The sequence below is a fragment of the Podarcis pityusensis genome (assembly GCF_964106645.2).
Source record: "Podarcis pityusensis genome assembly, chromosome: 6".
In the NCBI taxonomy this organism is placed as follows: domain Eukaryota; kingdom Metazoa; phylum Chordata; class Lepidosauria; order Squamata; family Lacertidae; genus Podarcis; species Podarcis pityusensis.
This window is the reverse complement of record NC_138030.1, coordinates 43,473,923-43,494,715: the sequence shown is the minus strand read 5'-3', so window position 1 is coordinate 43,494,715 and position 20,793 is coordinate 43,473,923. Positions and strand designations below refer to the sequence as shown.

The 20,793-nt window shown below is 44.6% G+C and overlaps 1 protein-coding gene across 2 annotated transcripts in view; it reads right to left on the bottom strand.

The window, feature by feature from the left end:
- The window catches only part of TFEB (transcription factor EB), a 68,988-nt gene that overhangs the window by 29,295 nt on the left and 18,900 nt on the right, over positions 1 to 20,793 (bottom strand). Inside the window, exons 1-2 of one of the 2 annotated variants that reach the window (XM_081010100.1) lie at positions 6,442 to 6,589; positions 146 to 264 (exon numbers count right to left, since the gene is read on the bottom strand). The gene's annotated coding sequence lies outside the window, so the exon portion shown is untranslated. Of the gene's footprint in view, positions 1 to 145; positions 265 to 6,441; positions 6,590 to 20,793 lie in introns of those variants that run through there. The other variant, XM_081010099.1, reaches the window with a different exon arrangement.

Below are 20,793 nucleotides of genomic sequence, written 5' to 3'. Positions count from 1 at the left end.
CATGACATCTGAATATAAACAGCATTGGTCTAAAAAAAAAAAGGCTTTCGATCAAAGGACGTTCTTGTCCCTTGCCTCAAAGAACCTGGAAGACAAAACGCACTCATTGGGAATGCCACAAAATATAAAGCTGGTTGTTACTCACCCAAGTGTTAGATGGATGGGGCACCCACAATAGGGCCTCTTCCAATGACCTCAAGGATTGGGAAGGCACATATGGGATGGGAGGAAGCGTTTGTTCAGATGTCCCTTTGGTATGACTTTCTAGAATTCAAAAAATGGAGAAAAGCATGGGAAAAACCAAGATCAGTAACTGGCAGGAAATTGTACCATGTCTTCTTCTTTTTTTAAAAAAAGCATCTATCCCAGTCATGAAAGCCTAGGTAATGTAGAAGAGAAGCTATAGCATTGCAAATTCATCCCAGCACATTCATTCCTAATTCCACCTATTATCCAAACCATTGTAATTTTTCAGGATTCATATCACTGGTCTTAGATACAAGGTTTTACAAAGTCAAGATCAATTGTTATAATATAATGCCAGGCAAAAAGCTGCTGGTCCCCATATGGCACTTAGCTTTGCAACCATCACTGAGAATGAATTTGTTGGATAGGTAGTAAACACAAGCATGGTACGCTAGAGGAGATTTTGTGGTTAGGGGAAATCCAGCAAGAGCAAGCCATGTATTAAAAACCCACAAATGCCACCATAACAGTCTGCAATTCAAGAAGTCATGAGTTTGTGACACCTGACTTGAAAGTTCACTTCCCACACTGTCACCAGAGGGACTGGCTTCAGATGGCCAAATAAGGGAGCTGGCCTTTGATAAAACTGTCAAAAGCATAGGAATTTGAGGTACATCAAGTCAGACCATTGGGTGCATCTGGCTCAGATCTGTCCGTGCTAACTGGCAGCAAATCTCCAGGGTTCTAGGAAGGAGTCTTTCCCAGCCCTAGCTAGAGACACCAGGGACATTCTGAACGTAAAGAAAATGCTCTTCCCCTGACCTATTGCCCCTTCCCCTATCAGCTGTTTACCCATCTGCAGTTTCTCCTGTCTCTAAATTTCAGATGAGGGCATTTTAAAGCTGAACAAAAAGCTGCAATCATAGCCCAAGGAGAAACAGGATTGTTTCACAGTGCCACCCACAAGGAGGCTGAAACACCCAAACAGTTTTGCACACTGAAAAGTCCTTCACAGCTGTTCAAAGAGGGCACAAAGCGCAGGCGGGTGAACATCACTGTAGGTGTAAGCAGAGAATTCATGCTGGGCAGCATGTTGCACCAGAGCAGATGACACCGCCAGTTGCAAAGTGAGGAAGATTCAACCTGGCAGTCCAGGCAGTGCCTTAGATATGAGGAGTCGTTTTCATTCACAGTTCATAAATCTAGCAGCAGACTGTATCTCCCATTACTTTAGCTCAGTTGTACGCTCAAGTTAACTGTTGTGCTTGCTCAGGGGAGTTAATGATTAATGCAGTCAAGAGCCATCCCTCCTCAATATTTAGTAAAAAGAAAAGGGGGGGTCCTTTAGTCATTTATACAGGATAACAAGTACGGTACACATGTTCCTTTTTCCTATAGAGCATAGACTCCTAATTCCATCAGTTACTCCTATTTTGAACCTTTGGTGGGGGTGGGGGAAGGGGTGTCTGATGGCTGCAAAAAATATATTTACCAAGAGGGATAAAAACAAACTTCCAAGAGGCCAGCTACTATATATAGCACAGGCAAAACATCCAGGGGTAGGTTGGGTTACAGATCCCTCACCCTACTCAAGAAGGAGGTGTTGCCAGTCTCCTAAAATCATTCTTCCTTGGGAGATGATAGGAGACGGATTCTATTTCTAGTTATTGGCTTGCCAGAATATATATATATACACACACACACACACACACACACACACACACACAACACATAACATAACATCTACCTAAAATAAGGATTTGTACTTTAACTCTTCAAGAGACCTCAAAGAAATCCCCTCACCTCACATTATATACATTATGCCTATAAACACGCACAGAGAGACATCTTCAGGCCCAGCACTTTTTTTGTTATGACACAGGGCACCATAATATCTCGGATTATGCTGCCCATGACACCCATTTTATGCTGCTGCCTGCAACACTTTTACCAAAATGTGAATGTCAGCACCTCCTCATGTTCTTTAAAAAACAAAAACCCACCACTGCTCAGGATTAGTGTGCAGACACTGTGGGGGCCCTGCAAGGCGGAGAAGTTCTCTGTGCATATTATAGCCCTAACCCTGCAGAACGTAGACCCCGCAGAATGACCTTCACCACTCACAAAACTCTACAAGCCATGGCCCTGAGCACGTGGCAGGCCTGCACTTCCCACCAGCTGCTGGGGGGTTAGTAGTATGGGGCAACAGGCAAAGTTAATTTAAGATTGTCAATCTCTTCCGCAACCGCAAGGTCCTACCAGCTGAGCCAAGTAAAGGGGAATGCAGCTGTGCATTCTGCCCTACCTTCAAGCTGGCAACATTGCTTGGCTCAAAGTCGGGATTTAGCTCAGTGCTCAGCCAAGATCCAAGTCAATCTGCAGAAGACAAACCCGCCTAGGATGCCATTGGGGGCCTGCCACAGTGTCCCAAACAAGTGCTGTCCATATAAGCTGCACTCCCCACTGGGACCAATGGATGCTCCCTGGTCACCATTGACCCATGACAGTGCCTTCCCAGTGGCAGTTCCCCCATTACTTGAATGCCCTCCCTGGTGAGGTACACCTGTCTTCCCCATTAACAATATCCAGGAGGAATTGAAAAACGTCATTCACCCAGGCATATGATGGCTGAAAAATACTTTTACAGAAAACCATGAAATTAGATGTGGTGGTGTGTGTATGTTTTTAATTTCCTGTTAAATGCTCTTAATTGCTTTCCATTTTTTAAATAGGTCTTTGTTTCTGACTGTATCACTTTACTACTGTGTTTGCTGCCCTGGGCTCCTTTGGGAAGAAGGACAGGACAGAAATTTAATAAATAAGAATAAGCAGCAGCAGCAACTGCAGGAAAACAAAACTCTGGGAAGGATTGCCCCAGGATGAAATACTAACCTGCCCCGAGTTCTCTTGTTCCCTAGTTCCATGGGAGCACCAGGAAAAGGGAAGTAGTACAGTGGGATATGCAGTATGAGCAGAGAGCCCATGTGTGTGGTTCCCTCTACCAGCCTCTTTCTGCCCTTACATTTCTAGGGAAAATAAATTGTCATCCACAGAGCTTCCAGACAGGGACGGGTCAATTCCCAGGAAGGAAGGAGCATTACTAGCCTTATTAATTCAGTTAAGTGTTTCACAATGGCAAAATGAGGGCTTGTGGGTTTTTTCAGCAGTGCAATAGGCATTTTGATTTTTTAAAAAAATGATAAAGTAATTTAAGGCCTTGAGCAAGAGTGATAAAAGAAGTCTAGCGCAAAACTTCTGTATTAACTTAAAACAACTCCATGATGTACATGCTGTGATTTCTGTCCTGGGATACACTCAGCATTTACTGTGTGGATATCTTGAGAGAATGGGGTGCTCTCATTTGTCAGAAAGAGCCAAGAGCCACCCCCTCAAAACTGAGGTGCTATTGCCCCTCCCACCACCACCACGGGATCCATACCCATCTTCCAGACCACTGGGAAGCTGACCATCCCCAGCGCCTGCTCCCAGGTAGACTGCTTTGGTTTTCACCCTGTTGGAGGTCTAGGATCAAAGTTGGTCAAGGTCAGGAATTTGCTATATTGGGGGGAGGGGCAGCAGATTGCAAGGGATTGGCTGGGGGTGCAAGGAGCACTGACTGGTCTGGGATCCCCAAGTCTAACAGTTAATTGGTCACCCCAGTTTCCCCCTTTTCTGAGGCTGTAAGTGACCTATAAAAAGAGGGTGGTGGCAAGAACTACCAGATAGGAAAGCAGTGCTGTGGGGCCAGGAAAGGGACAAGAGAGACTCTCTTGAGCATCCCAGCTTTTCTGTACCCATCTCCTCCAAAGTCTGCTGCAATAAATGGAAATAGGTTCCTTTCCTTTGGTCTTTTGGGCCACTAGAAACAAAAATGGGCAAGCTGTGCCCAGGTGAGGAGCCACTGGAAGTAGAGGTATGACAATAAGAGGCCACGCACTGAAATACAACAACATGCATGACAGACCACACACACACACAATGTGGCTACAGATGCATAATAGGTTTTGTTTTTTTACTTATCAGATTTTAGGTGGTATGGGAAAATACAGCTTAAATGTAAAAAATAAAAATAAAAAAGGGAGTGAATTCTGAGGAGGACATTGTGTGGAAAAACAGCAACTTGTGGCCGTGAGCAGCATTAAGTCAGCAATGAACTCCTGTCTGGAAGAACCCGTGGGTCAATAAGAAAGTCAAACTTTTGCGCCTCCACCCAAGCCCAAAAACAAAAGAAACTCTTCAGAGCAATTGCTTCATCTCAGAGCCATGTCCCTGCTCCCTCCAGTTCCTGTGCTTAACACTTGACAGTGATGTTTTATGAATGGAAAAATCAATTTCACCGTCGAGTCCATTTCAAAAAGAAAAAGAAAAAAATTGCCAGCGCAAATGTCCCAGGAGGGACCCAGTAATTATTGAATGCTCCAGGAGAAAGGAGGTAGAGGGGAAAGTTTCACCTTTGCCCTTTGTTTTGTGAAACATCTTCAACACATACACAAGTCTTCAGAAAAGGAAATAGAGGACAAAGAAGTATAAACAACGGAGTGTAGCTCCCCCCGCAGCCCTCTCAACAAGTCTTTCTTCTTGGGTTTTCTTTTCTAAGTGCCACTAAGAAGCAAGTGGAGAGCACTGCATCCTGGAGGGCAGCGTTCCCAAACTTTGGCCAAGACCAACACACAGAGAGAGAGGCTAGCTGTGGTACTTTCAAAGGCAGCCTGCACAAGCCCCACCAGTCCTGCTGCACAGACTCAATTTAAAAGTGTAAATACTCCAGCTTTCCAAAGCAAGAAGGATGCCCAGGCAGAGGCTTGTGTGAAAAAATACTAGGCATGCCAGCTAGGTTCATGAGTGCCATTGGCAAAAGGATGGTCTTTTTTTCCTCTCAGGGCTTCCTCTGAGGGTGGCTTGGGATGCAGAAGTATATATTACTGCGAAAGTTTGCACTTTCTTGCAATAATGGCTTCCAGGCAATGAGGTATATGCACTCAGTTGTAGGATTACTTGTGCAGTACAAAAGTTTATATTTTACGTATAAAGAGGCAGGTGTTATTTTTTTTTAAAAAATGGAACACTTCTCTTTTCTTTTACATGTGAAACTGTGGGCAGTCAAATGTTCAACTGTGACCTTGACTAAACTCAGTTGGGCTGCCAAACAACACCCTAATACTTGATATGCTGTGGACTTTATGGGTTACAGTTAAGAGTGAGGGAAACTCTGATACAGTTGGGAGAACTGTGAGGCAAGCTCTTTTGACCAATCCCTCTCACTTTTATAACACCAGCCATTAACATCTGTTTAATAGTTTACGCTCAGCAGGTTCTTAGTCATTCTGAGGCATGTAGCTGGCAAAGAGGAGTAAGTAGAGAGGGTATTTTTTGCAGTGGATTTTTAATATTTTTTGTTTTTATGACACAGTAAAAATAAACCCTGAAGCTTTGTAACAGTGCACAGCATAAAGTTTAAGTGACAACAATACTGCTTGATGAATGGTTATTCCATTCTCTAGCAGCAGTACTTCAGGGTAAAATGGAGCTATAAACACCATGGGAAACACAGCTAGCATATAAGCCAAGTCTGTGCCTCTCACATCTGGCCTGGCCAGGATACAGTTCAATGGCTTTCCCAACTGTTGACTATCACAATCCAAGGCTCTTCTTACAGTTGCAAGTTTGAAGTACTCTTTTTCTTATTTGCACAAACACTCATGGGCAGTTCATGTGTAGAAGGTCATTGGACAACTCTAATGTGGCATAGTTTGTGGAAACAAAGAGCTTGCTTTGATCAGTTTGAAGAGCCAGACAAAACTACTCAAGCTTGCAATTTGACTTTAAGAATTTATTGAATTAAAATTAACACTCAAAATTTGAAATATAGCTTAGGTGAGGCATGCCTATCGTACTTGCAAGCATGCCTGAAGTGCAGCAATCAGTGCACTTGATTGACTTGTTTTCTCACATCAACTGTGGCAGGATCTCAACTCTCATATTCTACTGTTCTCCTGAGTACATCGGACTAAACTAATTTAGGGCATTTTTTATTGGCACACATTTTCAACTTTCAAAAACAAGAGATTTCGCATCTTCCACACAGTCCAGAAAACAGTACATGCACTCCCATCTCTCCTGCAAAGAAGAAGAGAACTTCATGGGAGCTCCTTGAGAGCCATCACACAACAAACTCATGCACCATCAAGCTTCCAAGCTGATCTCTAATTCCAAGTGCAGATGCACAGCACATTTGTGAATCCCAAAAGTTTTTACCTTAGTGATCAGTGCGCCAGGAAGAAGAGAGAAAGGAGGAGAGAATTTCACAATTCCCAAAGAAAGAAGGTGACCGGCCGCATCGCCTCATAACCAAACAAGCTCTTTCTCTCCAGTTCTCACACAGCACCCGGCATTTCCTCATTTTTCAGGGTCTCGCTTTTAATTTAGTGCTCAGCAGCCGTGGGGAGAGGAAGTTGCAAAACTGCAAGGCTGCTTAGCTCATTCTTTTAAATGTGACCAAGACATCACTGGTGGGGCTAAACACCACGAGTTGGGAGCTGCCAGTGCCAGCAAGTCTACGCTGCACCTCCCACAGAGTCTCAACTCGGGGCACTCAATGAAAAGAGCCACATTTTCTCCTTCCCGTACTTGTGCCTACAACTTCAGCTGGGTTTGACATGCCTCCAGGAATAAGTAGAAGAACTTAAAACTTTGCCATCACTCCCAAATGCTGCCAGTGCAGAGATGTGTGGGTGATGCTCCAGCAAACAGGAGGAGGAGGAGGAGCAGGAAGAGGTTTTCCTGTTCCACTTCAATCACTCAAAGCATCTGGGGCAGCGGAAACTAATTGCCTGGTTTCTTTGCCCCAGATCTGAGGCACCTCCCATACCTTCAAACCTTGCACTGATTTGTCCAGGTGTCAATATCATTATTTGTGAAAATAATGTCATTGTTATAGAGGCATGACCACCTCTTACATAATGGATATCATGATGGCAGGCCTGCCACCTTATTTACTTAAGGTGGGAAATAAAACAAAAGATTTTAAATTCAGGTAGGTAGAAGTGTGAAGAAGTGTGCATGCACATAAAAGCTTATACCCAGAACAAAGTAGTTTCTAAGTCTCTTAGTCTCTAAGGTGCTACTGGACAATTTTTTATTTTTTTATTTATTTCAAAATATTTTAAGTCATTATCTTTGTGTGAATGACACAGATCATAAGCAAGACATCCCCAATGGAGAAACAACCATTGTAATTCCACAACAAATCCAATCATCTCCCTCACTTTCCCTTCCTACTTGCAAAGCTGTGAACAGCCACATGCAGAAGAAAATGTGGTAATCTGCAAAATGCAGAGAGAGCAACAGTATTTTTAAAAAATTGACCAATATTTTGTATTATGGCAGAGAAACTGGAGGATACCACACACACACACACAGAGAGAGAGAGAGAGAGAGAGAGAGAGAGAGAGAGAGAGAGTTTGCAAAGCTTGCTTTATTTACTTTTCCCTGGGGGAAATAATTTACTTTGGCTATTATTGCATAAAAAGGTAAAGGACCCCTGACAGTTAAGTCCAGTTGCAAATGACTCTGGGGTTGTGGCACTCATCTCGCTCATCTCGCTTTACTGGCCGAGGGAGCCAGCATTCAGCTTCCGGGTCATGTGGCCAGCATGACTAAGCCGCTTCTGGCGAACCAGAGTAGCACACGGAAACCCCATTTACCTTCCTGCCGGAGCGGTACCTATTTATCTACTTGCACTTGATGAGCTTTCGAACTGCTAGGTTGGCAGGAGTAGGGACCGAACAACGGGAGCTCACCCCATCACAGGGATTCGAACCACAGACCTTCTGATCGGCAAGCCCTAGGCTCTGTGGTTTAACCCACAGCACCACCCGCTAACAAGTTAAATTATTGCAAAGTTCTCCAACATCCCTAGTCAAGTCACACTCTTTATGCCCAGGCCTTTTGCTGAGTGGATGTCTTCCTTCCTCCTGCATTTCTGTACATTGCTGTTTTGTGCTGCTGCTTCCTTATTCTGATATCGGTTGTTTTTTGTGTGGTTTCATTTTATTATTTTACACAGTATTTCTTTTAATTGTGGCATTTTTTGTAACCCGCCCTGGGTCCATTTGGTGAAGGGACAGCTGTTAGTACAAAAAATAAACCAGCTGTGACTGAGAAACAGTCAGGATACATATGGAAATAACATTTTAAATCCACCACTACACATACAGCTTTCCATTTTAGGATGTAAGCTGAGATTCTCATAGTTCAGTCAAAATTTCCCCTCACAACACCCCCCCAGAGATGGTAGATCCAGAGGTTTGAGCCAGGTATGCAGCTACACTCAAACTAATCCCCTCTTACACAAGAAACTCCAACTTTTCTGTGTTAGCAATTACAGCACTAGATTCCCAGAGTTCCTAATGAGTCTGCATATAGCAAAGGCACAGCCATCTATGAACACATCCCTTGGAATGGAAATAGAACTTGGATTTTTAAAAAAAGAACCTCTGGTCTTTGGTACCTGCCAAGTTCATTTGTACAAATAAGGGCTACTTCATAGGATATTTTTGTGCGCGCGCTCCTAAGACAAACTACAAGATGCACATGTTGTGTATCAGTTCAAAGTAGTGGGCACAAAAATTATTAAAATAGGAGTATCGTCACCCCTTAAAATACACAGAAACCAGAATCTGGCAGTTTCCCTTTCACAGTTCATGTACAGAATAAATGAAACAAGCAGTTTAATATGAATGAATGAATGAATGAATGAATGCAGTGCTTTTTTCTGGGGGGAGGCAGGGGTACGCATACCCCTAAACATTTTGTGAATCTAAGTTTGGCCTCGTTGAGGGGCAGTATTTCAATACGAGTAGGAAAATGAGAGTACCCCTAAACATTTTTTGGGGAGGAAGCATCAAACGAATGAATGAATGAATATCACAAAAAGAAATCCTGCATGGAGTGAAACCAAGACGCTTCCTTTGTGATAGCAGCAAGACTCGCTGTGGAATCTTCAACTGGGGGGAAATGGCTAAGCACCCTTCTCTTGCCTGTTGCTTCTTTCCTACAAATCACACATGCCTGCTGCACTTTGCCTTGAAGAAACAGCAACCAGGCTTCTCAGACACACAATGGCTGCCAAACAAGTATTTTTTTGTTTCCAAACAATTGAAATTCATGCACCTCTGGATGGAATTCTCATCCTCTAAGGTTTTCAAAAGAAAACTGGACTGGCACCTGTCAGTGAAACTTATTTATAGGACAAACTGAATTCCTTTTAACTCAGGGATGCTATGAACTACACAGGGCAGCTACTAACAATTGCTGGTGGACATTTGCTCCCCTTTCCTTTGGAGCCAATCAAAATGTCACATTATTTTGCAACATTTTGCCCTAATAGGGAATTTGGGGGGTTCCTTGTGAGCCATCATAATGACTGATGAACAACACTAATAGAACAATCCTAAACATGTATACAGTACACAGAAAAAACTCAATTTCTCTTTCATTTTCCACTGTTTTATATTGTTATAAAAGCCCAGTGCCCCTCCCTCCCTCTGCTAAGCAGTGGCAAGAGTGCATGGGGCCACAGCCACACACACAGGATCTATGTCCCTTTGGAGAATGGAAGACATAGCGGAGACTGTCAAGCTTTAAAAAATATGGGTTTATTCACATAATTACACCTTCAGTCTGCGTGGAGGGGGTCCAGATCTTACAGCATGGCCCAAAGCACTGCAGGCAGTCCTTCTTTCTCCCCCTTTCTTCTTCCCAGAAGCCCCTTGCCCTCCTCCCCCAAAGCAGTTACCCTGGTAACCTTCCAAATCTCCAGTCTCTAGTCACACCTGGGGCTAGAAGTGCCATTGTCTTGTTCAGGACTCACAATGGCTCTCTTAAAGGCCCTAGTTTGGCTACCCAGGAATTCATTTGCATCTTACATTCTCCCTTCATATCACAAATAACCCCAAATCCTAGCATTTATTAATTTTAGTATTTAGGGGGATTCCCCCCACAAGTTCTATAACAATATTTTACTGCTAGTTGGGCTCCTAATGGTTTTGAGGCAAATATTGCCCCACTCACATTTGCAAAATCACCACTGTCTGCTACAGTGCTCATAAACATACTGACTCACTTATACCCAGAAGTCTCACATTCCGGCATGGTGTGGGAGGGAGGCGACATTCTGGGGAGGCAAGAGACAGGGGGCTCCTGGCACTAGCAGCTTATAAGTGCCAGGAGCCTTCATGCTCACTACCAGAAATTCTAGGAAGCCCTGCTGCAAGAAGATAAGGCTCTTGTGTGAGATGGCTTGCCCAGCTGGCTTCCAATGCCAGGGAGAAACTCAGCACACTCCCTCTCTTGTAAGCTATGAGCCACATCTTCCTCTTTGTGCTTGGGATTCAGAGAGAACCCCCAAGGCAGGCCTCCCACTGTGACATGTTCCTAGGGCCAGCTGAGGAGCCTATCTTTAGCTCCTCACTTATCAGAGGCTTTAAATAACCATGAAAAACATAGAAGGCTTCAGTTACTAAACACAGAACACAGTTCTATGCAAGGAGGCTTCCCTGAAACCACTGAATTTGAACAGACTGGAGTAGGCCACAGCTCCCATTGGTTTTTACCAGTGCCAGACAGACCATAGCTATCTTGCACAGCCAATTATGTACCTGCTTATTTTAAAGAAAGGGTTTTTTATGTTGAAAGCGCAAGAGATACTGGCTATGAATCTACCAAGCTACACCTATACAGTGAGCCGTGGCTTTGCATATAATCTGCTCAATCAAGTTCTGCAAGATCCTCCAGGATCTGCCAGCCTGTGGTCAGGGTGCTGGCATTTCTTCAACCTGCTTTGACCCTAATGCATCCAAGAAGTGAGAAGTCCTCAGGCTAATACTGTACTAACTCTAATGAAAGGCCAGGCAAGCACTCTCTTTCCGTTCTCAAGTATGGCTATGACCCAAAGGCCTGGAACACCCAAGTTTTGCATGGTGGTCCCTAAGGAAACAAACACAAAACAATACCCCCCCCCCCGAGCCCTTGCTGAAAGGCAAAGCACCAAGTGGATTGCTAGTGACACTCAGGCTTTTCCCAGCCCTTGACAGGACTTGCTGAAGACTTCATCACAAGAAAGGAATCCCTCCATTTAGGATTTAGTCACAGCAGGCTGGTGCGCTCCTACGTGCTTAGCCAGACTAAATAGGCAGGGCAAGGAAAGAGATGGGGACCAGCTCTGAGCAGCCTATTCTCTCCGTTCCAATCTATGGCTGTGACAGGTGCACACTTATGCAAAGAGCTATATTAGGTAAGGACTCTATGAGGCCAGGAAAGCTCTTGCAGAGAACATCGGGAAGAAAAACTGTGCAAATTGTACAGCACAAGTGTGAGACGTTGTACGCCCACAAACTCGTTACCAAGGAACTGTCAAAAGTAAGGTCACCATGAAACCCCATTAATTTCATTTTTAAAATTGCTCTGTCAGGGCACAGAAACACCCCACGAACAAATGGTACTTACCACAACACTATGCTACCTGACATGGTAAATGTCAGCTCTCACCAAGCAGGATCACTTTCATAAGAAATATTATTTATTTACTTATTACAGTATTTCTTACCTGCCCACCATTCACCATTAAGTCCCAGGGCAAGTTGCATATAAAATGGTGCATATATATATGGCTTTGTTCATCTAAAAATATATGCGTGTGTGAGCGCAATGTCTTTTGCTTGGATGGTGGGACTTGTCCCCGCTCTCCTCACCCCTGCACACTCCGCACCACCCCCAAATCCAGGGGGGGCGGGACTCCAGAACAGATTTAGGGTGCACAGAGGGGGAGAAGAGGGAAAGTCACATTGCACAGCAGAAGTCACCCACTCCACTGACAGTCCATTATCACCTCAAAAAAATAATGTGCTCTGTGAAAGATGCACCTGGGGGAAAAATCAGGTCCCAGTTAAGTTATCTATGGAAGAAATACTCCCAAGTCTGCCTATGGAGTGTCCAACTATAGAATGCTCTCCCTTCAGAGACACAGCTTGTGCTGACTCTTTTGTGTTTCTATTGACTGCTAAAGACCTGCTTGGGTGTGTGTAGCTTTTCAGTGCTTGTTTTCATTTGTTGCTGTACTGGCTTGTTTCTTTTTCCATATTTATATTGTTTTATCTGCCCTTGTTTCATGATTTCATATTGTGGCTTTAACTGAACCTAGAAGCACCCCACACTATGCAACCTCAACTGGAACAGGTTACACATCTAATTCCCGAGCACAATAATCACCTACCTAAAGGACCTCAATCGGGATTCAGCCTCAGCTGGTTGGCCCTCATCCATCCCACCATTGCATCCAGGCACTGGTCCAGAACCTGCACAGCTCGCTCAGCTTGGATAACATGGATCAATGGTTCTAAATCCCCAGATCACTATGTGCAAGTGTGTACACACATATTTTTTAGTATATAAAAAGGAACTTGTGAATCAACCCTTGCAAATGGAAAAGATGCAGGAACTGTCCTTGCTGGAGCCACAGTCCTCACCCTACACATCTCCATGTTCCATGTAACATGCAAGCACTAAAGCTATAATCCTAAAACATGTTTACTAGGGAGTAAGTCCCATTGGAAAATGGCAAGTCTTATTCTTGAGTAAGCATGTCTAGGTGTATGCTGAAAAATGGCCTGTGGTAGTCCTGCACAAACAAAAAGGGGATAATTAGGGGAAATTCACACTCCAAGGGGTGGTTGTGGTGAAATGCTTTATTGTCTTCACACTACTTTACCACTTAAGGCGGCAGGTGGGCGGGTGGAGAGGGAACTGCATGCCTGAATACTCATCCCACGTTAAAAATACCCTGCCTGTGAAAAGCTAGCACATCAGGAAGGAGACTAGTCTATTCTAGGCTACGGCCCTTCCCCAATGCGCTAGCATCCCCTAAGCAGAAAGTTCATTACCTAGGGCTGATGAGTATTCAGCTGTGGCCTGACATTCATCAGCATTCAGAACAGTGGTGGTGCTGGGGGGGGGGGCAAAAAAAAGATTGAGACGACCTAGGAAAGGGCAAAGGGCATCCGTGGGGATGGGGGCCTTTGCCCCACATTACATTTCTAAAATAGAAATAATGGAACATACACTTTAATTATCCCATCTTAAACATAATTCTATGGAGCAAGTCCTATATACAGTGGTACCTTGGGTTAAGTACTTAATTCGTTCCGGAAGTCCGTTCTTAACCTGAAACTGTTCTTAACTTGAAGCACCACTTTAGCTAATGGGGCCTCCTGCTGCTGACGCGCCGCCGGAGCATGATCTCTGTTCTCATCCTGGAGCAAAGTTCTTAACCCAAGGTACTATTTATGGGTTAGCGGAGTCTGTAACCTGAAGCACATGTAAGCCGAAGCGTATGTAACCCGAGGTACCACTGTATTGTGTGACAAAGTTAACTTTCAAGTAAGCATACTTAAGACTTCAGCCTTATGTTAATTTATAAATGTATGTGGCTCTGCTAAAATTTCCTATAGGGGTCCAGATATGCAGGACTACTTGTCAGCAAGGGCACTGCTCCCTCCCCCCAGCACCACTTATCAGGTCTAGAGTTTGGTACCACTGGGTACCTGTTGAAGCCCACACCTGAACAAGGAACTTGTTGCCACCCACCGTCCTCGTTGTTGTTGCCTGTTCAATTTCCCCCTCTAAGTGAACAATCAGTGTCAGAAGCAAGGAGGAGGAGAAACATTCCCTGCTTGCTTAACCCCGTCCCTCTGGGTGGCTGGACAGTGTATGGATAGTGTAATGATGTAGTTCTGTCACCAGGTGGCACTGGACTTAGTTATATCTGGGTTTAGTTAGGCACCTTCTGTTGCTCTTCTGCCTTGGAGCTGAAAGAGAGACAATTAAATTATTGTCTCAGTTCCTGGCTGGGGTGTCTTCTTAAGCTTTCATTGATATGGTGTCAGAAGTCAACTTTTAAACTCACAAACTTCTAACAACACAAAGAAAATGGCACAGTTCCCTGCACCAGTGTGAACTTCAGCTTAATAATCCTGAAGGGAAAGAAAGATCTGCTTGCTTTCGCCTAAACACAAAGCACCACATGGAGGAAGTTAAAGCTTACATTAATGCTTTGCACACTTCTCTACCAGGATCTGAAGAGACTTCTTCAAATGCAGCTGCTCATGGAAATCCAGAACATCAAAAAGTCTTAAATTAAATCAGATCAGGATGGCCTAAGCATCTCAGCAATGCTTCTAAGTCAACTAGAAAGTACTTTGCTGCCTGTGCACAACTGAGTGAATTGGAAGGCCTCATAACAAAACAGAACTGTAACACTGAACCGCAATCTAGGAGGAAATAAATCTTCTTTATCACCCGGGAAATCAATATCTAACCAAATGCGACAAGCAAATCAAGCACACAGTATTGTGGCTGGTATTGGAAATGATAGAAAAAACAAAACCTTATCCTGTTAGTACTCCAGAAGAAATAAATCAAAACAATGGGAGGAACTTTTATCACACCCTTATCCGAAAGGCCTTGGAAAGCTAGCAGTCAACCTGTGTGAACGGGAAGGTTGACGCTACAGTGGTACCTCGGGCTAAGTACTTAATTCATTCCAGAGGTCTGTTCTTAACCTGAAACTGTTCTTAACCTGAAGCACCACTTTAGCTAATGGGGCCTCCTGCTACCACCGGAGCACAATTTCTGTTCTCATCCTGAAGCAAAGTTCTTAACCCTAGGTACTATTTCTGGGTTAGCAGAGTCTGTAACCTGAAGCGTATGTAACCTGAAGCGTATGTAACCTGAGGTACCACTGTATTTGGTTGTTGTAGACTACTATTCAAGGTGCATTGAGGTACGCTCTTTGCCTTGCAGTAACTGCCACAGCATTAGTGCACAACGGAAGAAAGACTTTTGTTCATTTTGGCATTCCAGATGAACTTGCATTTGAAACTCCAGTTTGTAGTAACAGAATTCCAGTCATTCCGGACACCTTACAGCTTTTGCAGCATTGCCACTAGCCATCACTATCCTCAAGGAAACAGTGAGCAGAGACAGCAGTACAGATGGCAAAGAAAATCTTGAGACAGAATGACCTACATGTTGCTCTTTTAAGCTGCAGGTCAACACCACCACCAACAGCTTCTGGATGTAGCCCAGCAGAGCTGCTAATAGGAAAGCAGGACACTCATTCGAACCCTAGATAAGAATCTTATTCCCAAGTGACCTGACCTGGAAAAAGTTGCTTCTTCATATTACAAAGCTATGAGAGGTTACGAGCCTTTATATAACCAGAGCAACTCATTATGAGAGCTACTTCATTTGGAGCCTGGAGAGAAAATTTATATACAAACTGATGAAGAAGAGACCAGCTCCTATACAAGGGAGGTGGGATGAAACACCCAAATTATATTCTCCTGAGACTGAGCATGAATTACTTAATGGAAACAAACACCTTCTTCCTAACTCTGAGAAGTACAGTCACCAAATGCAAGGGTAGTCTGTCCCATTTCGCCACCTGAGGTGAAATGGGAAGTTGATGGACCCCAGCCAAAGGTGACCCCCCCCCTGCTGAAGCCTCACTTCCTGGGTTCATGCGGCAGTGGCTTCCAGCAAGATGTTGCCAGAACTCAAGAGAAGAAACTGCTGCCACTGCCATTGCTACACAACCCCAGCAGCTGCTTCAGACTGCCTCCTGTGTGGGCAAGTGCTGACCAAATGCCACAAGCAGCACCTCAAAACCCAAGTTCACCTCCTGAGATTCTCCATCAACCACCTTGTACAACAGATAGCAATATTGTGTCTCGGATCATCACTCGCTCTACTTGTGTCATTCAGAATGCTTCTCAAGATTTAGAAATGAGCGGCTGAATATTTCAACTAACCGAAGTTTCACCTGTGGCTTTTTAATTGTTTCTTTAAACAAAAATCAGCATTGTTACATAGTTATATCACTAGGTAGCACTGAACTTAGTTGCATCTGGACAAAGTCAGGACTTTGTCTAGCTTTCTGGTGGAGCATCCTCCCAGCTTTCCATGACTAGCTGATTGGACTCAAAGGAAGACAGCATGCAGACAGATAGCAGCAACAGCACTGAGGAGGGTAAGTTCACTGAAAGCATCTTGCCGAAAACGAGGAGCCTATACTGCTTTAGGTCTGACTAATGTAGTTTAAATTACAAAACAAAAACCACCTTTATGCAACTTCAGAAACTCTTCTCCACATTTACTTGCCTGCTGAGGATAAGGGAGAGTGTTAAATTCATGTAAGACACTGGCTAGGCCTGTTGAGTCTCATAGTTGTATCACATGAACTGTGATCTGTGTGAAAGTGTGCCCTAGACCACACTCAGTGTTCTCTTGTGACTACACATTGCACAAGAAGATTGGCAGTAACAGGCAAACTGTCTATGACGGACATTTGTCTGATGCTGCTGATCTTCTCATTGAAGTTTCCTCCCAGTGCAACAGAGTCAGGTAGCTTCTAATTTTTAAACATTTGTGAGCACAACAGCAAGCTGTGAAGTTCTGCCCTTTCTGTTTTGATCAAGCTAATGGAGAGAAGACAGAGGCGACATCGAGGCCCTTAGTCTCTGTGACAAGGACACACAGGCTCAAAAAGGAGAAGCGGCCCATTAATAGGCACTGCAGCAGCTCCACAGCCTCTGCAGATTGGAGAAGCGTTGCAAATAAGGGCAGGAGTTTGAATGGTAAGGCCAATGAGCAACTGAATCACCAGGACTGTTTTAGCTGCGGCATTTCAGCAACGTAGGCTGCTGTGTTGTTAACAAGCAGTTGGGTCAGAGGCCAAATGTTTTCCTTTCCATGCTTGAAATACCATAGTCAGAAGCAGCTCAGATATTCAGTACAGTGAAAACATTACCGCTCTGGGTGGGCGGCAGATCCTGAAAGATAAAGCCCCCAAAATGAAGTAGGAAGACCTATATGAGCAGCAGACCTCATTTTCCACCGTTGCATCTCCTAATGCTATGAAGTCAATAAAATCCCTGGCAACCTGAGACACAGACTCCTTGAAGCTTCTTCACCCCTTCCACACACAAACCTGTGATGTTTCAGGAGAATAAATGGTAAAAAATAAAAATACACCAAGTACATTGAGCATGGCTTTTGTCTAGAATACTGCTGTGCAGGTACCATCTAAGCCAGGGGGTTTCAGTTCTTTATGGAATCCGTTCCACATCGCCTTGTGCACTGAAGAACCTTGGCACATTATAGAGAATTCTAGTGCCTATTTTTGGCTGAGGATTGCCGACAGACAGGATTGCCTACCTGGTCCAGCTGAGCCACTTGCCAGACTTGTGTGCAAAAAAAGTCAGCCCTGTTTCCACTTAGCAGTCATGCTAAAAACTAATGCACATTAACATCTGTTCCACTGTCCCCAATTTGCCCAGGACATCCAAGATTGCCCAAGTCCTGTCACATATTAATCACTCACTGTCCCCTCCCCCGAAAGCCCAAATTTTTGATCATGCTTAAAAACCAACAACAACTATATGAATGCACTGCCAAGCCAAAATCTAAGTAAACAAACTATTTCTCCTCTGCCCTCCTGCTGCAATAAAATCCCTGTGACACAAGGATGCACACGTGAAGGGATGCATCACTTATAACCCAAGAAGGGGGAGTTGCTCAGTGCTGCCACCAGCCAGGGAGAATTGGAGCAGTCGTCTGAGAGCAAGTGGTTTTCATTTTATTTTTTGCTGCAAGCAGATGAGCATGGCTCAGCTTAACATCTCAGCTAAACATCTTTCCCTGTTTTTCCTGCAGCCATGCCTCCTTCTCTGTGCAGGAAGAGGGTGTTGACTGCCGGAAAATGAAAGCCAAGAAACGCAGACTGAGGCTGAAAGCCCCTGAATGGAAGTAACACAGCATGAGTGAGTGACAAGGCAGAGGTGGATTTGGGTAATCATAACCGGTTTGGTTGCACTGGGTGCAGAGCCTTGAGGGCACTGCAGGAAAAGCCACAACAATGATGTAGAATGGAAGGCGAGAGGTGAGAGGTGAGAGTTTGAGACCCCAAGGTTCACCGCTGGACAAGGTAGCTGCTTCTAGTTCCGTTTGGTATAGGATGCCCATAGGCAGTCTCCAAGTAATTATTTCAGTCAGCACAAGGATTTCTGCTTGTACGGTGGAATTCCCCACTCCACCCACCTGCCCCACTAAATTTGGGGTTATTCCCAACCCTCCAGAGCAGATTTAGGGAGGACAGAGAGTAAAAAGAGAGGGTAAAAAGAAGTTCCATTGCACATGCAGAAATCCTTATGCTGATGGAACAAGTTAGTTGGATATGTCCTGCTTTACAGAGGCAAAAGGCTGTCCAAGCCTAGTTTCAAGATAAAGAACCATGAGAAGAAAGTTCAGGGGCCATCAACAGTTAGTACCTGGACAGAAGACTGAGCAGGCACACTATGATGAGATTCACAGTATTTCTATTTAAATTATACCAATTATTTCTAAATTTGCATCTATTCGTCTAAAATTAGCATATGTAAATTCTGTGAAAATCTATGTCCTCTTGAGACAAAGCAAACTCAGTAAATTCTATCCTGTATCTGTATCCCATTCCCTTAGATTGGGAGATGCTGGCTACTGGAATACAAGGATGTGGTTGGCTGCTTGCCTTCTGCATTAGCAGTTTCATCTGAAATTGCCATTCCTTGCTCACTCACTGTTTATAAGCAACAACAAAAACACAAACTGCATAATTATCGACCAGTGGGATTCCATTGTTTTCTGTGGTATTGTTGTCCTGTCCCCCTGGTGATTTCCCCCCTATTATTCACAACACAATTGTAGTGCAAGCCTTTTCAGTATGAGCAGGCAAAACACTATACAGGGCTTTCAGGGTTATTGTGCCTTTAAGTAGTAGCTTCCTCTTTGCAGCTTCTGACTCTTTCATGGCTTCCTGTTCATCATGGCAGCATGTACAGATCCAGTTGTATGCCTCCATGACAGAAGGCTCTTTGACCCAGCAGAGACTTCTGTTGCCTGAAGCTAGGTTGGGGAGATGTTTATAAATTCTCCTATAGTGTCTCATACCACCTTCCACACTGTTTCTAGGTGTCCCCTCCACAGATAGTCTGGAGCAGATGGCAGCAAGGGCATCAGTGAAAAATTGCCTCACACACGCCTTTCTGCTGACAGAAGCTTCTCCTGGATTAAAGAGTCTTTTGTCAATGACAGAAATAATCGGACAACTCAATTTTTTTAAGAAATCACTGTCTGAGCAAAGTCAAACATCAGTTTTTTCAAACTACCATGCAAATGCCGTTGGAAGGCCTAACATCCCTTTGGTTTGCACTATAAACAGTTGAAAATACTGCTAGAACTATCAAACATCTAGGGTACTGTGGCATACCAGCACAAACTCTAATTCAGGCGGTTCTGATTCAAACAACAGCCATGGCAGGTGGGCAACGCACAACAGAATGGCACTTTGGAAATTGTTAACCATCTTTCTAGAGATAGGAGCAAATGAATTTAATTATCCTATTTGTACAAATTAACACACCCTATAGAACTTTGGATGCAGAAGTATCTATGTTAACAGCCGCCTCAGCAAATTGTTCAACAGCATCCTCAGCAAATGCTTATCTGGTACCGAACAAAGCACACAATCGTGAAAACTGTATTACGAAGTTCCTCTCTGGCAGAGAGATGGGCATAGGTGGCAAAAAGCCTCCCATTCACACCATTGCAGCCAGATAAATAAACTGAAGATGCGAAATGAGCTCTAGGCACAGTTATTTATCTTCATTTATCTGCTGAAGCAACTTGCAGGCCACAAAAGCTTATGTCATCACAAATTTGTTGTCTTTAAGGTGCTGCAATACTCTCCTTTTTTCTTTACTTGGAAGTTCCATTGAATCCAGTGGCGTAGCGTGGGGGGTGCCAGGGGGGCCGGCCGCACCGGGCGCAACATCTGGGGGGGCGCGCTCGCTGCCTCCGGAGTCGCCGAAGAGCCTCGGGCGCAGGCTGTAGCAGAGCCCCATGTCTCGTGGAACCGACGAGCTGTGCGCGCGCCCGGGCTGAAGGCGTCCGGCAGGCAGCGGCTCTCAGGGCCGCGGAGGACGTGCCAGGCAGCCCCTCCTCACAGCCCCGCCTCCGCTGCTGCTGCTGCAGCTGCTGGGCCATGTTGCATTTTCCTCGCCTCTCTGCCCCCCTCCTCCTCCGGGCAAGCGGCGTGGTTTGGGCGGCAGCGCCAGCAGCAACTCGACTCAGATCGGCAGGTTAGGGGTTGGGGGGGCGCAAATTACTTGCCTTGCCCCGGGTTAGGGGGCGCAAATTACTTGCCTTGCCCCGGGTGCTGACAACTCACGCTACGCCGCTGATTGAATCGCACAAGATGGACACATACTCCAAGCCCTGCCTCCTATAACAGTGCCACAATGCCCTTTCTGTCTTTGTGGAACACCAAGAACTAAAGACTTTCTATATGTAGATGCAGTAGGCCAAAAAAAACCCCAAGCCAGTCTCAGTTTGGTTTCTGGTTTTAACAGCAACCACCCATGTGGCTGCTAACTACACCATAGTGTTCGCACCAGCAGCATGTGCCATTTAACATATGCTAGTTTGCCAATACACGTATTGTACCAGTACATTTTG